Source organism: Thunnus albacares, chromosome 3, assembly GCF_914725855.1.
Source record: "Thunnus albacares chromosome 3, fThuAlb1.1, whole genome shotgun sequence".
NCBI classification, from domain to species: Eukaryota; Metazoa; Chordata; class Actinopteri; order Scombriformes; family Scombridae; genus Thunnus; species Thunnus albacares.
In genome coordinates, this window is record NC_058108.1 from 27,099,817 (window position 1) to 27,115,525 (window position 15,709).

The 15,709-nt window shown below is 38.4% G+C and overlaps 1 long non-coding RNA gene across 2 annotated transcripts in view; it reads right to left on the bottom strand.

Annotated features, from left to right (window-relative positions):
- Positions 1–15,709, bottom strand: part of LOC122979695 — a 50,442-nt gene that overhangs the window by 19,501 nt on the left and 15,232 nt on the right. The gene's annotated exons all lie outside the window — the stretch shown is intronic.

The following is a 15,709-nucleotide window of genomic DNA, read 5'->3' on the forward strand; positions in this document are numbered from 1 at the left end:
ATTTCCCTGTATCCATGTGCCAATGCAGCCAATTTTAATGTGAACTGTTTGATGCAGTGTGTGCTCCTCTCCACTTTCAGCTGCACCGGTGCTTGGGCAGTGTCTGTCCCAGCTTGTACAATTAAAAAGCTCTTACTGAATTTTTCAGTGCTTTGTTTGGCTTTAGACGAATCCCAATACTGATTAACTGTCTCCTGAAATTGGTCACACTATTGGAATCAAATCATCAATTGGCCTATGATGGAAAACAATGTCATATTCAAAGATTTTGTCCAGTTTACATACTACATTTTTTCAATAACCCAAAATTATTAAATTGTTTCTGCTCAGTGGTAAATCATTATTCATTAAATGTTCATCCAGCATTTACCTATTCATATATTTTCATCTTATTGACAAAAAGCTGAATATAGTCACAACAGCTTTAAGACGTTTGGAGCCAATTTCCCTTTCTTTGTCTACAACAGTGATCTGAACATCTCTGAATTTTGCTTCTCCAAGAAAAGCAAAGAAATACAAAGTAATTCAACATGGCTCCACTTGGTCTGCTGTTGAACCAAATGTGCTGCCCCTCAGGGAACATATGAGCTGAGGAAGCTGAGGAGCTAAAGTCTTTATCAGATAGTTTCATGAAAGATAATAAACAGTCAGGCCCCAAACCGTACCAGCCGAGTGTGTTCTGCATGTAGTCACTGATAGGTGCATAATTATTTATTGACTCAGTTCAGTCTCTCCTCCGCACCTCAGTGGGTTTTGACAAGCTCCATACTCTTCTGTATTTGTGATTTCAGCAGGTCCTTGGCCTCAGGATCACGGCGATGGAAGAGACCTCTCGCCATATCAGGTGATCTGGCCAAACAAGCTTCTGTGTCTCAGCACATAGCTCAACAGTCCCTACAACTGGAGTAAAGAGCTATTCAGTGGATCTTTATCAAAAACCACCTGTCACTCAGTCCTTAGAAAAGTGGCAAGACGCCTTGTCGCAATTTCTTTGCACATAAAGACAAATACCTTTGTGGATACACCTTTACATGTACAATAAATGCTTGAGATATTTCACATTTTTATAAAGAAGACAACAAGAAACTGATGTTATCCCCAGCATGGTCAGATTAACCTGCTCGCAGGCCCCTGGGGCAAAAATGAGCTGCCGGGCCCCCATTAACCCCTTAATCCTCCCCCTCTCTGTCCAGTGTGTACAGTATTTATATGTTTGCCCCAGGTTTGCTCTACTGTAATTTGAATAAACCTAAATTAGAGTTAACACAAATTAGTTTAGAAAAGAGCAATGTGAAAGCACAATACTGAAATAATAAAGGTCTTAAAACTAGTTTTTGACACTGATAATCTGACTGAATTGCCATTTCAATTTCACTTATACACACATAATTACACATAATTGTTTTCTGTTTGGGTGGAGGGTTTATTTTGCCCTGACCAATCAGCAGAAACTAACTTGATTATTTTTCCAACCAAGAAAACAGCCACCAATGAGCATAACACCAGACTTGACTCACTGAAAAGACCAGCTGTTAGGCAGCAATTCAGAGGTCCGTAAACAACAATTTAGAGGTCTGGAAGCAGTGTAAGGCTGTGTTTAGACATTAACACCGCATGAAAAAATGCTGCCTCCTCATTCATTTCAATGAGGCCACTGAATTAATGCAGTACTGGTGCCATAGCAGAGGAATCCAAACACGAAATCAAAAACACAGGTTTGTCCTTAGAAAAAAGTTGAACCTTGCTCAACTTTTGCACCAAAGATGTTGCATTGCCTCAATGAATTATATAATTATTGCTGCTCTTATAACTTTACAGAGTTGTGAAATCCATCCAAGTAGCCTTATAAACCACTGTGCACTGTTTTGGTGTCTGATAAGTCTTAAAACCTGACTGCATAAAAAAGATGGACATAGTAAGGTGTGACATCACCCTTTGGTTTACTTCGGAGTCGGTTTGAAGCCCAGAGTTGCAGCTTATGGTTGGGGCCGTCTTTTACGCTTGGAGCCAGGACCTTCCAAATCTGCTACCTGGACCGAAGCAAATGCTAGTTACTGGGAACACCAAACAGCGAACACTTTGGCTAACGTTAGCTACTTTAGCTAAATTGTGCTAATATTATTAAAATATTGCGGGGCAGCATCCATTAAGGGTCTTGTTAGTCTAACTCCTTAACCACAAACACAGCAGAACTACGTTTCTGGAGAAGAATCACTTTTAATTCTTTAAACAGAAGCTCCAAATGTCCAAGACAGCTCAAATCCAGGAGCCGAGGAGAGCAGCAGGTGAGCAAACTGTCAATCATCACCCACACAGCAGACATCAAAGTCTTCAAATCTGGATGATTCAAATCTGGATTAATGGAGCAATAATTTCCAAAATGACCACCAGCATACTGAGTAGAGGGCACAAAGTTTGAGACCATAATGACTTGATGAAAAAAACAATTAACTTAGTATTTAGAGAGAAGTTGATGCTTTTTGAATGGGAGTCAATTGGAGCCAGAGATTTTGATGAGTCAGCATTTAGCAGCCATCGGTGGCATTGCACTTTAAGGTACTTCAGCATTGGCTTCAGCCTCAAGTTGTTCCTTTGGCTTCAAACTCACAGTTCTATTAGGCAAACAGGCCTGTGCCTTGATGTCTGTTGATGTTTAATTTTCAGTTGCTCAAATTACCAGATAACATAGTGAAGCAGGGGCTCTTGGGAGCCCTTCAGAGGTGTGGTGCCTGAGAGCCTACTTTGCCAGGTTGATAATCCAGCCTTTGGTGGACACAGCGACATCAAAAAGAAACAGCCCAATCAAGACAAATAATGATCTCTTAAGTCTGAAATAATGCATAGTCATTTGTAATAGATCATCACTTGTCAGATCTAATCATGGGAGAGCTCACAACTCCATCCCCTCCCCCCAAACCCTCTTTCCAGCAGAACAAGAAGAAAAGAAAAGCATCTGATAGTCCAGTCTGATACTCACTTGGAAGAGGAGGCATGGTGACAAATAAAACCCAGCTGTGTTCTCATCCTGGCTTGGATTTCATATTTATCTCTATTTGCATTCTATTGAGATATGTACTGGCCTCTAAACAAGTTCTGCATTGTGGTTTCTGGCTTGTATCTCAGGGGACTTGAGGCTGTATGATGCTTTGTAGGAATTTAGGTTATATTCACTTGGCAGAGAAGCAGCGGGAAAGTGAAGTCAGGCAGCTGACAGCTGATTTTGTAATGAATTGTTGTTAAATTGTTTTCATATCCAGTGTTAAAGGTTTTGATGGATTGCTAAATGTTCCATTTGGCTCAACTGATGTACTGGAAGACGTTGTAAAGAATGCACAATACGTAGACATATTTTTTGTGTTTGCTGAGTGTTACCTCACATAGACATTTATGTTTAGCTAAACTTGAAGTTTTAGCATCGACAAAAGTAAAATCTAATTAAATGTAATTGCAGCAGTCTGATCCTGGTCTGTAATGTTTGGTGCCAGAAGTACAGTGGTTTGTTAGACCTTTACCTAGCTAACAGTAAAAAAACAACCCTTGCTTATGTAGGTAATACAGATTTGTAGCATAAGATTTTCATTACAAATCCCACCTGTTGCAAGTAAAGCTAAAACAAGAGTGTCTATCGGACTTCTTCTGAAGTTCTTTTACATGAAAGATGGTGTAGATTATACTGACTGACCTCAGACTGGAAAATGAAAACAGCATAAGCATCTCATTCCAGCATACGCAACTGGCTCTCTGTGTTCAAAGACATTTTAATTGTGCTTTTTTATATATATACTGTATATGTTGGGGTTTTTCAAGTAAAAACATCCCATACCTACTTCCCTACAAACTGCTGCCTACTCTTTTAACATTTAATTTTATGACTTTTGCTCTGCAGGCATGAAGTATGCTGAGTATCAACCTAAATGCCTCATACCAGCCAAAATGTGTCCAAGTATTGAAAACTGTATTGAGAAGTGTCAAAATCTGGCATCAAATGTCTGATCAGATTCAATCTTTTTCTTTGATCAGATAGTTCCTGATTTAAATAAAAAAATATTGCCAATTTTAGATTATACTTTATAATAGTAAAGTCATTGTATGATTGATTGTGTCTAGACAACATTTAACATTTAAGAACATTTGCTTCTTTTGATAAATGAAAAAAAGATTTTGCAGAACAAAACTGGTAAATGCTAACATCAGCATGCTTACATGGTCACAATGGCGTGCTGTTTTTCAGCAGGTATTGGCTTTTACCTGATGATGGCAGTAGATGAAAAATCAGGAGATCACTAAAGTTTTTAAAATTCATCCTGAGGGCAACATAAATGTATGTGCAAATTTTCACATCAATCCATCCAATATATATATATATATAGTAATTATACGAGACTTCAGTCTGGACCAGAGTAATGGACCAACTGACTTTATATACTTTGACATTACCATCCATAAAGCCATGCATCAATAGCATGGTTAAAAACATATTTATATTTTTCAAAGTATGGTATCAAAAAAAATGTTTTGTTTCTGCACTGTATTGAAAAATTACAGTTCAATACAATTAGAAGACCTACACCATGAAGTAATCAAGTCCATATTGTATTAATTTCTCAAATTTTTTATCCTTCATTCTGTCAATAACTTGCAGCTGGAAGACCTTGATCAGGAGATCATTACAGAATCTATGCCAATTTGTGTTTATGGAAGCAAATATCCAAGGATACTACTATAATTTGGATAATCTTGATTATAGAAGAAAAACTCTGAGTGGGGAGTAACTTTTATTGGACAGAGTTAAGTGACAAGAATGAATTTGGTTGGACAGCAGTTGGACCTGCTGTAAAACACAGATCACTAAACAGCTTTTATACGTGAGGACCGATGAAAGTTTAAATGAAATCATCCATGTTTTATTTATAAAATGAACACAGTTTTGTTTTTATCAGCGTGTAGAGTAAGTAGTGTCAGTGTTACAGGAGAATTATACTTGCACTGATGAAGCTTTCTCTATACGTTCTTGGTTTAGACAAAACCTCAGAATCTGTTTATGGTCTATCAGCAGGATTGTGGCAAAAACATAAATCATCATCTTCAGTATCATAAATCACCACTGGGCCCTTTGACTCCAGAATCAGCATATGTGCAGAGTCTTGATATTTTTTCATAAATCTGTAAGTTCATCTACGCTGTGTCGCTGAAAGATTATATAAACATTGTCACACTGAAAGCATGCCTTATGCTTCATTTGCGAGCTGGAAACAATCCAAATGTTTTCTGTTTTCTCTTCCACCCATTTTCCCCCAAAACCAAAGGGGCACTTTTGACAACAGAATAAAGAAATGTTAACTATCATGATTTATTAATAATGGGGAACAATTTTAGTATTTATTTATAATACAGCCATTTTTCCCATAGACATTTGTGATCTTCAGAAATGGCTCACAATGCAGTTTACATAAAGAATTAATCACAGAACGGGAACGAGTAAACTGTGCTCGGTGACCATAGCTTACCTCTGTTTTTATCAGAACCATGTGGAACATCCTTTCTATGCTTTTCAGATGTTTGACAAGTGTGTGGGACGATATATGCCAGAGTGGGTTGCTGTGCCTGGACCTGATGGAAATTAATACAGACATGATGTGGGATAGCAGAGCAGAGCTGGGAACAAGGTTTGAAGTGGGGATGGTAACATGCAGCGTGTAAGAGCTGGCTTGTTGCTCAGAAGATTTTTTCCAGACTCTTATCGAGGCTCGTTTTTTATATCTTAAGCAACTGTGGACTTTCATTTCAAAATAATATGCAGGACTATTTCAGGGAAACAAAACTTCCATACCTCTTAAATATACATACATACGTCTATAGAAATTATTAACAGCAAGTAGTGGTGGAAACAAAGTTCTTTCTACTCAATACCATACTATTAGGAAATATTGTCTTCTTTGCTCCACTACATTTATTTGACAGCTAAAGTTACTACACATTCATATTTTATCACCAAAACCTACATTTTTAAAATATGATGCACTGTTATAGATCAAATCACTTAAAGGTGCCGTGTGTAGAATTTAGTGGCATCTAGCTGTGAGTTTGCAGATTGCAACCAAATGAATATCGCGCTCCTCCCCTCCCTCTCCCCTTTCAAGCGTCTAGGAAAACCTGTGGTGGCCACGAAACTCGTAAAAAACGAACATGAAAGGCCCTCTCTACAGCCAGTGTTTGGTTTGTCCATTCTGGGCTACTGTAGAGACATGGTGCAACATGGCGGCCTCCATGGAAGAGGACCCGCTCTCTATGTAGATATAAAGGGCTCACTCTAAGGTAACAAAAACACAACAATTCTTATTTTCATGGGATTATACACTAATTAAACCATACTTATGAATACTTTATTCCATTTCTGCCAAGTCTGCTCTGCTAGATGCCACTAAATTATACAAACTGCACCTTTAACAGTATGTAAAGTATTTAAAATTAGCTTAACTACTACTACATCTACAACTACCCTCTACAGTTTTTAAATGCTACTTACACATTAATGCATCAGTAATAATAAGCCAATAATAATATGTATAAAAATATAACACTGTGAAAGGGGTCATTCTGCATCATGAGATAATAAAAACACTTTTACTGTCAGAGAGTGAAAAATTCAGGGAACTAGAGAGATATTACATACCAATATCTACTATCTGTCTAAGGCTTGCTAACTATGGCTAGTATTAGCCACCATGAGCTACTGGTCATATCAAAATAAGTTAGACAGTACCTGCAGAACACCTGAGTGTATTAAACTGACCAAGGGTGTCTTTTATTGCTCATGAATTCAACAAGAATGTGTTAGATGTGTTATATTTTCTTTCAAAAATTACATAGTCTTGCTTTAAAGCAGTTATAATCAACATTTTTATGTTAGAGCGGCAAAGATTAGTCGATTAATCTATTTTGATAAAAAATAATTGCCAGTCATTTCAGTCACTTTTCAAGCAAAAAAGCCAAATATTCTTTGGTGTCAGCTCCATAAATGTGAGGCGTTGCTGCTTTTATTTGTCATATAGGACAGTTATACAAATATTGTTGGGTTTTGGACTGTTGTTTGGAAAAAAAATAACAAATTTGAATATGTCACCTTATACTCTGGTATATTAAAAAAGCATTTTTCCATTTTTTCTGACATCTTATAGACTAAGTGATTAATTGGTTAATTGAGAAAATAATCAGTAGATTAATCAATAATGAAAATAATAATATAATAGTATAAGAATAATAGTTGCAGCTCTATTTTATATTAACAATGGATAACATGACTACTTGTAGGTGAAAGAGAATTATCACAGGACTCCACAGTTCCCTTCATCTCTTCAAATGTTTTAGTGTCTTTCGGCATATTGTTTTGGTTTTATGACCTGCACCTTTACTGTTTTGGTTCTCTCTCACCACTCTCATTTCCAACAGCAGCAGACAGCTGTTCTCTGACAGACAAAGTTAGCGACTCACTGGTGAACATAGTGGAGCATTTTGCAGCTAAAGAGGCTTCAACCCTCTGGAGTTGGATAAGACCATAACAGAGTGGGAAAAAATTCAATAAATGCAGCTTTAAGATGCTTCATCGATTTATGTCCACCCTCTAATTACCAATTATATTTAAGTTGAATAACTTATTTTAGTATTATTATATCAATCAAAATGCATTACCAACAGACATGAGTGGAGGTCAATCTTTTCGATTTAAGAATGAACTGCTAAAAGTTGTTCAACAGGTGGACAGATGTGATACTAAATGTATTCTTTCACAGTTTGAAGTAGAATCCACCTAACAGCCTTAACATTATGGTAGAGACTTTAGCTCGGAGCCCAATAAGCTGAGACAAGACTCAACATTCCCACACACATATACACATGTAGTCGGGCCTGGAGTCCCTTGAACAGGACCAGTGGGAAGAGGGAAAAGGAGCTTTGTTGGTGGAGGGCAGGAGAAGGAGGGTCAAACAGGCTTTGGATGTATGAAGGAGCCTCAAGCATCACATTTGGGTCCAATCAAATCAGTAATGTTTTTTGGCCACAATATATAAAACAGATGGACCAAAAATGGGAGGAGTACAATTCTTTTGTATAAAAGCTGTTCAGAGTGGAAATGTAGCATTCTTCTTTTTATGGCGATCTTTGCAGCTCTCTTGTTTATTTTCTGAAATGTTGTTTGTTCATACTGTGGCATCTCTATAAACTTCTTATTTCTTTAAAACATTGTTTTGGTTGTTATTCTTAGCATATAATGTGTTTGCTCTGAAGCTTGTGTGGCCTTCTCAATCTTTGACCTGCCTGTAATATGAGATCAAATGGATTTAACCACTGACTTGAGTGTGAATGTCACCTTAAAAGAGTGTCTCTGAACATGCAAAGTTGTCTGACACCCTCAAGTGACCTCTAACCCCTCAGGAAAGCAGTGGGGGATGAAGTGGGCTCCGGGGTGTGGGGTTAGGGTTGGGGTTGTTTTAGCCACAAGGTGAAAACACGAGGGCAGGTGCTCACTAATGGGGCCTCCGCTCCCGGTATAAGGGGCCTGATTCGGCTGTGATGGATGGGTCTGGCTGAGATGCCAGGCCCCTTTGGGGCAGAGTCCACAGCAGGGGGGGCACCATCTGGGAACAGAATGTCAAGACCGGCCCAGGGTGTAGATTTATGTCCCAACCTCAGGTTCAAATGGCTGCGTCTGACACAGCGTAGATGAGGTGGCAATGACAGCTTTCCTCCCTTCTAGTCCAAAAAGAGTCCATCCATTTTTGTCTTTGACGACATCAGTTGGATGAGGGGGATCAGACAACTTTAGGGTCAAGTTTTTCCAACCTAACAGTCTTCCTTTTTTTCCTGGGTGTCCCTGAGTGTGTGTCATGAAGATAAACTTCAAGCATTACAGGTTGCAAATGACAGACACAAGTGTCAATCTCTCTGGTGCTGCCAGCATTGAGTTCTTTACCCTGCTCAACAAAGAAGAGCTGCTGTTGTGTATAGACAATTAAGTACAGACTGACTGAAAAAAATCAGACAGAGATATCCAAAACACTTTTTTTCTCCTTGTTTTCCTCAGGCCCCAGAAGAAGTAATTTTCTTTTCTTAACCACTCTACCATCCTCTTTGCACACACGCAATTCAGATACATCAACCATGTGCAGTAAACACAGGTGGCGAAAAACATAAATTCATCCACTGACCAGTGAAATCTCCATCAGTTAGCTCACGGTAATAAGAATAGGAGGCCCCAGCAGCTTTTTGATGGGCCTATTAGTGCCTCGGCTGCACAGGGAGGTTGGAAGGGGAAAGGTATTAAATTAGGGCCATAGACACAGATGTGGAAGACAGAAGGAAAGGCTCAGTGTGTGTGTGTGTGTGTGTGTATGTTGGGGGTTCCCATGCCTATGAAAGTGGTCGTGCAGGACTATGCACAGTGTCCCATGTGGAGCTCATTTTATCCCTTCTCTTTGAGGATAATATGTGGAGTGTAGAAGCATAAAGCATGTGTGCATTTAAATTATTTAGTTTACTTGCATATAAAAGGAATGTGACTTTGTCTGTGCTTCTTAATGTACCTATATACAACTCAAAAACATAAAAAGACAGACATTTTATAGATGTTATATACAAAGAAAACCAGTATAGAAAAAGGCAGTGTAAAACAAACAGCCAAATAGACAGGACAAGTAGTTTTTATATTTTATATGTACAGGAGTGTATATATGGCAGTTTGGTCACCAGTTGTGGTGAATAAGTTCATTTAAAAAGACTGCAGCAGAGAAGTGAGTACATTTTAGTGTCAGGCACATTATGTGTACCTACCACCCACAAGAAGTGATATATGAAAAGATATAATTTTACATCATGGGAAATAAATGTGTCTTCTTTCTTTTCAGGAATTGGATAATGAGATTGATACTATTGACCATGTCTATCTGTTAAGTTTTGACTGAGGTTAGCATAAAGTGTGGATGCAGGGGGAAACATCTAGCCTGGCTCTCTCCAAAGTTAAAAAACATCCCCCTACTACAGCCTCTTGGGGTAATGTAAAAATGAAATTTATGGTTTCACGGGGAGTTACATGCTGTAACTCTTTCTTGCTCGGGTGCAGTGACTTCCCTGACTCTTGTCGTCATGGTGACGTTGCCAGGCAACCAGTGGATGCACAGAAGCATTGGGCAGATGGATAAACTATTGTTCATTAAAAAAAAAAAATAGTTAGACCAGCTTTAGAGCTCTAGAGGCATATTGTTGAACTTTGGACAGAGGTAACTGTTTCCCCTGTTGATCTTTTCCTTTAAAGCAACAGTTCAACATTTTGGTGAACATTTACTTTCTTGCAGGGAGTTCCATGAAAAGATTGATACCAATCTCATGACTGTACAACATGTTGTATCTCATTTGTTTAATCCTTACAAAACCAAAGCATATAACGGCAAATTACATTTTACAGGGGGGTTACGTACCTTGAATTTTGGAGCACACCTACTGGAATAATTGATCACCAAGGCTTTACTACGACAGGAATTTTAATTATTGTACATTATGCATTATACACTCATGACACCAATCCCAAAATATTTTTATATTTAAGGTCATCTAGAGGCAAGCATGATTTTTTCAGAATACAAAGCAGCTTTTAGTTTTATTATTTCTTATGAGCTGTGGGATATTTCATTGTTCTGCTCCTTCAGCAGAAGAACAGAAGCCAACATTTTTGTTCAAAAAATGAGGCAAACGAAACAGTCTCGTAATCTTGATGCTAAGTAAGTTTGTCACTTCATGCTTACAATTTCAGTTGTAATAGCAGGCTTAAAACCCAGACATCATGCATGGAATGGATTAGAATAAATATTATATTCAAGCTTGTATACACTGGATGTGTCATCTGATAGGGGATACGTAACTTCTGGCAGTACGAGGCAGAGCCAGGGCAACGTTTTGGTTGGAACGCTCTAACTCGATTTTGTGCCATCACCATTATTTTACCACGACTGTCAAGCAAAGATTTGGAGAATATTTAATTAAGCACCAGAGTGAAAGATAAGCATGGTCGTGTTTACTCTCTGGTGATGAGCAAAATTACCTTGTGGTGCAGTGATGATGCTCTAAAACACTTCCGCGTGCTTCTGTTTCATCTGTCTGCGACAAATACAACCAGGATGTCAAATGATTACAGCGGAGGCATTTCGGAGGAGGTCGTTTTGTCGGATGTTTGAGGTTGGAAAAGCCCTCGGCATTAAAGGGGAGCCATCATTTAGTTAAGGTGAGGCCAGTTTTTACGTGTGTGTGCAGTGATGTGTCTCCTGAATGAGTTTAGGGTAACTCTGGGTCTTTTCCTCCTCTTCTCAGCAGGACTCTGCAGGTTTAATATGCACCGCCTCAGGCTTGTTCCATCTGCCTCCACACACCATTAGCCAGAAACACACACACACACACACACACAAGGTAGTGACGCTACTGTAAGTCGGTGCAAATGTGCTCTCTTCTGGGTGTGTGAAAGAAAATAATAAACGGCTTGGTGATTCCTACTGACTGCATTCAGGCTACTTTCCCCAGTTACCACAGTGGGGGAAAAAGGTGCTTGGGGTTTTAATGTTGCTTTCTCCAAATGAAAACAACAGGAAAGTAATGATGACATGTTGGTGGGTCCATTAGACCACTGAATGTTAGTACTTGGCACTTTTACAAAAGTATTTCTTTACTGAGGAGAAAATGTGTACTTTTGGAAACTGGCTATAAAATAAACTCGCAGCCTAGTGAAACAAGAATGCCAGACATAATATGATGGAAAAGTTTTACTAGAACGAAAAGATGAAGCAGGACAGAGCACAGTTTCAGCAGTCGTAAGAAATACATCAGTGTGCTTAAAGCTGCTACAAGGAGTTTTTAACCGGTTGTGAAACAGTTTCAATTCAATACTGATGCCTCTATATGACCTACATAAGCAAACAAGACCTCCATTGAGAAGACTGGCTATTTCTATATAGTTATAGATGACGCATATAGTTACAGATTTAGTTAAAATGACGCAGACCAGAAGAGCAGAAAAGAGAGAACCACGGAGGCAATGGTACTGCCAAATGGTTGGATTACTTTTTTTTTTTTTTTGTAATTAACGAAGCTAGTTATTTTTATATCTAAATGTGCTCAGGAGGTCACATAAATAAAAAACGTCAAATTAAAATGCACAATTTCAATAACCGGTTACGTTTTAACATCACCACACTGATCAAACGACACATCATCGGGTAGAGACAAACGTGTTTTGCCACTGTTAGCTAGCTAGCTTTCTCTGTGGATCCTGCTTCAGGAAACATGGCTCTGTCCACTGGGTTGGAAAATGAACTGATTGAACTATCAGCAGACAGCAGCCTGAAGCTTCAGCTCACACAAGTTGACCTTGCGTCATTCTGGATACTGGCTGCCAGTCAATATCCCTCTTTGTCAAAACGGGCAATTAAATTTCTGTTGCCTTTCACCACCACCTATTTATGTGAGTCAGGGTTTTCCATTGTGACTGTCAAAAAATCAAAGGCAAGGAACAAACTGAAAGCAACTTTGAATGCTATTCTGCGTGTCAGCTTCTCACCCGTCCCTCCACGACTTGATCTCATTATTTCCCAGAAGCAAGTCCAAGTGTCTCAGCGAGGGTAAGCAGAGTATTTATTCTGGTCATTACAGCTGACAGTGGCATGACACATATTTACAGCCTAGTTTATTTTTTCTCCTTTTTTTTGCCATGTTATGTTTTTTTTCTCATTTATTTGGGAAATGATCCTTGGAATTTTTTTTTTTACAATCAGAAGTGGGCCTTGAGTTACAAAAGGTTAAGAACCCCTGGTCTATGAAATAATGGCAGATAATTGTTAGCCAATTTAGTCTGTAAGGTTGAAATGAATGAATTAAAAATAAAAAGGAACCCCTATGCCTCCTGCTGATAGATTGCACCTCAGCATATAATGCACATGGCCGTGTACAGTCCATGGAGGTATAGATCACAGTGGACATTACTGTAATACAACTGGCTCATAACGTAACATTTAATGGGGGCCTTGCTACCGAGCTATAGCTTGCTATTGGCTTATTATTATGGAGAGAAATGTAGGGAATGTTGATAACTTTAGCTTTCTCAACAAAAATACTATTACTGAGCAACCCAATCTATTAGTTGTAGGCTTACATGTAACCTAGGTGTATGAATGGTACTAAAACAAAGTTTACTTTGTTTCATCATGATTATATTACAATTATTTATCTTATATAGCCACAAGTAGATACATTACCTCATTGCTATGCATCCTGCAAAGTGTGTTTAAGAAAAATAATATTAAATAAGTTGTGTCTTTATTTCACTAGCTTCTAAAACAAATGCATGTGCTAGTCAAGATCTAGTGTTACAGTACTGTTTTTGTTCACAGAGGCCGCCAAAATCAACATAAAATGAAAGCTCCTTGTAGTTGCTTTAAGGGCGCAGTATACTCCATCAGTACTGCTTGTCAGACGGTCAAATAGGTTTGGAAACCCCCTCCCCCCACACATTTCCCATGTCAGATTGGAGGGAGCTGTGTAAAGCCATTTCTGTAACTTTCCAAAATCGACAATCCGACGTTATTGATTGGTCAGCTCAGCGGAAGTGAGAAAGGAGCCGGGTTTTTCCCTTCTCTCTCTTTAGCTCTCTTTTTTCATTTCTGACAAAACTATTTCTGTCACTTTTCATGTGAACAACTGAGTGCAACACCATGAAAGCCGTCCAGGAAAGACTGTCTGAAAATGAGTGCCGTTATCCCCGTATTTAAACAATATCAACGTCTCCCCATCTCTATAACGGCTGGCTTTTCATTACGCCTTCAAGTGCAGTCATTTGGAAATAATTATAAACACACATTGAGTATAAACCGACCCTTACAAAGAGCTGATGAGCTATTTCTCTAATACATCTTCTCCCAGATCAAGACTTCAGATCATTTGAGGCTAATTTTGTTATCTCGTCCAGCTTTTTTGAGTGGGGCTCCTTATCAAATGACTGGACTCAAGAAAAAGCAGCAAAAAGTATTACAATGTCTAGAAACATCTGAAACTTCCCTTCTATAATCATATTTTAATTTTTTCTTTTTTCAGTATGTGGCCAAATACACAATTGTTTGTTGCTGGCACAGTTAGCAGTTAAGTTTTGATGTACATCTAGGTTTGTTACACTGGTTGTTAACAACTGTTTAAATGCTAGCAATAAGCAGTGTAAGCTGCCATATTTTGTCAAAAAGATGTACTTGGAGGGGTGTCAAGTGTCAAGGTATTGTTGGGGTTTTAAAGCACATATTACATAAATGCAATGTCCCAGGTCGTATCAGGCCAATAACCTGTTCTGTTATCAGAAGATTGGTGAACATACAAGTTCTGTCAGACGGTATTGACCATGATTCATTAGAAAGACGATGAGACAAAGAAAAAGAAACTTGATTGGAAACATACATTAGACGCCTTTCACTCTATGGCTTTTAATGTTCATATTTTATTAGCATCATGGTATAGATGGAGTGATAACATTTGAGGGTTGTGGGTACTTCACTTTATAATGGTCGTCCTGATTTCCGTGCAACAATTTCATCCCTTCCGCATTTTGTATTTCTGTTATCTTGCTAATCTTGTTGGTCTGCTTGCTTGATTTATGCTCATGTCAGGTAATACGTGCTTTTTCCAGGCCTATATGTATTTTGAGCTAAATGTGTTTCTGTGTTTATCAGCATGACATAGAACAGATGTGCTTTTGGTCCCATTATGAGGTGTTGGATTCTCAAACATTTGCCCCGGTGACGTTAAAGACTGCGCATTTTGTTTTGCTGTAATAAGACCTAAGCGTGCAGAACCTTCTTCTCTTTTTATTTACTTTGCAAGATTAAGCGGTAAAATTTAATTCAAATATTATGAAGGTAAAAAAAAAAAAAGATTTAAAACAAACATAATTTAATGCACTGTTTCCCTTTTGTTCTTATCTAGTTGACTTGCATTCCACAGCACATTCAGATTTCCTTGAAAACTCTGTTTACTCATACATGCCTGTAGTTTTTGGCAGGTCAGCGGTATCTGGATGAAATTACCCTTAATTGCATTTACTTAAGTTGAATGGAGTTATCGGCATTACATGCTAACAGAAAATAAAACATTTTACAGTAAAGGAACAAAAAATCATATCACAGACATCTGGAAATTTTTAAAAAATGTCTTGGAGACCTGCTTTTTGTACTATGCAGGTTTTGTATGAGATAATTATATTTTGATGGTTTGATCTTCTCTTGAAACTGTAGAGAGTGACTACGGGTGAAATCTTGTTTCATGGTTCAGAGTGGCTGTTTTGAAGTTTCGAGGTTGAATCTGTGAACAGAGGTTGTTGAAAGTTTGTGTCGACGTGGTGCAAAGTCTGTTTCTGTTCAGTGGACTCACTGCTTCTAAACTTCTCCCTCCAAACAAAACGTGTCCTTGTTGTGGTGTCACAACTGTGAATGAATACCAAATCTTTATTTACACTTGAGCCTGTGTCTGGTATTCCAGGGGTCACTGTGGGTCACTTGCTAACCCGCTGCTACACTAAAATTAAGAGGGGGGGAGGAGGGGGTCTTCGTTTTTTTTTCCTTTCCAACCCCCAAATTCCTGTGATGAAGGTATGTGAGATTATATTTCACAACATAAACTGTCAAAAGGCAAATGA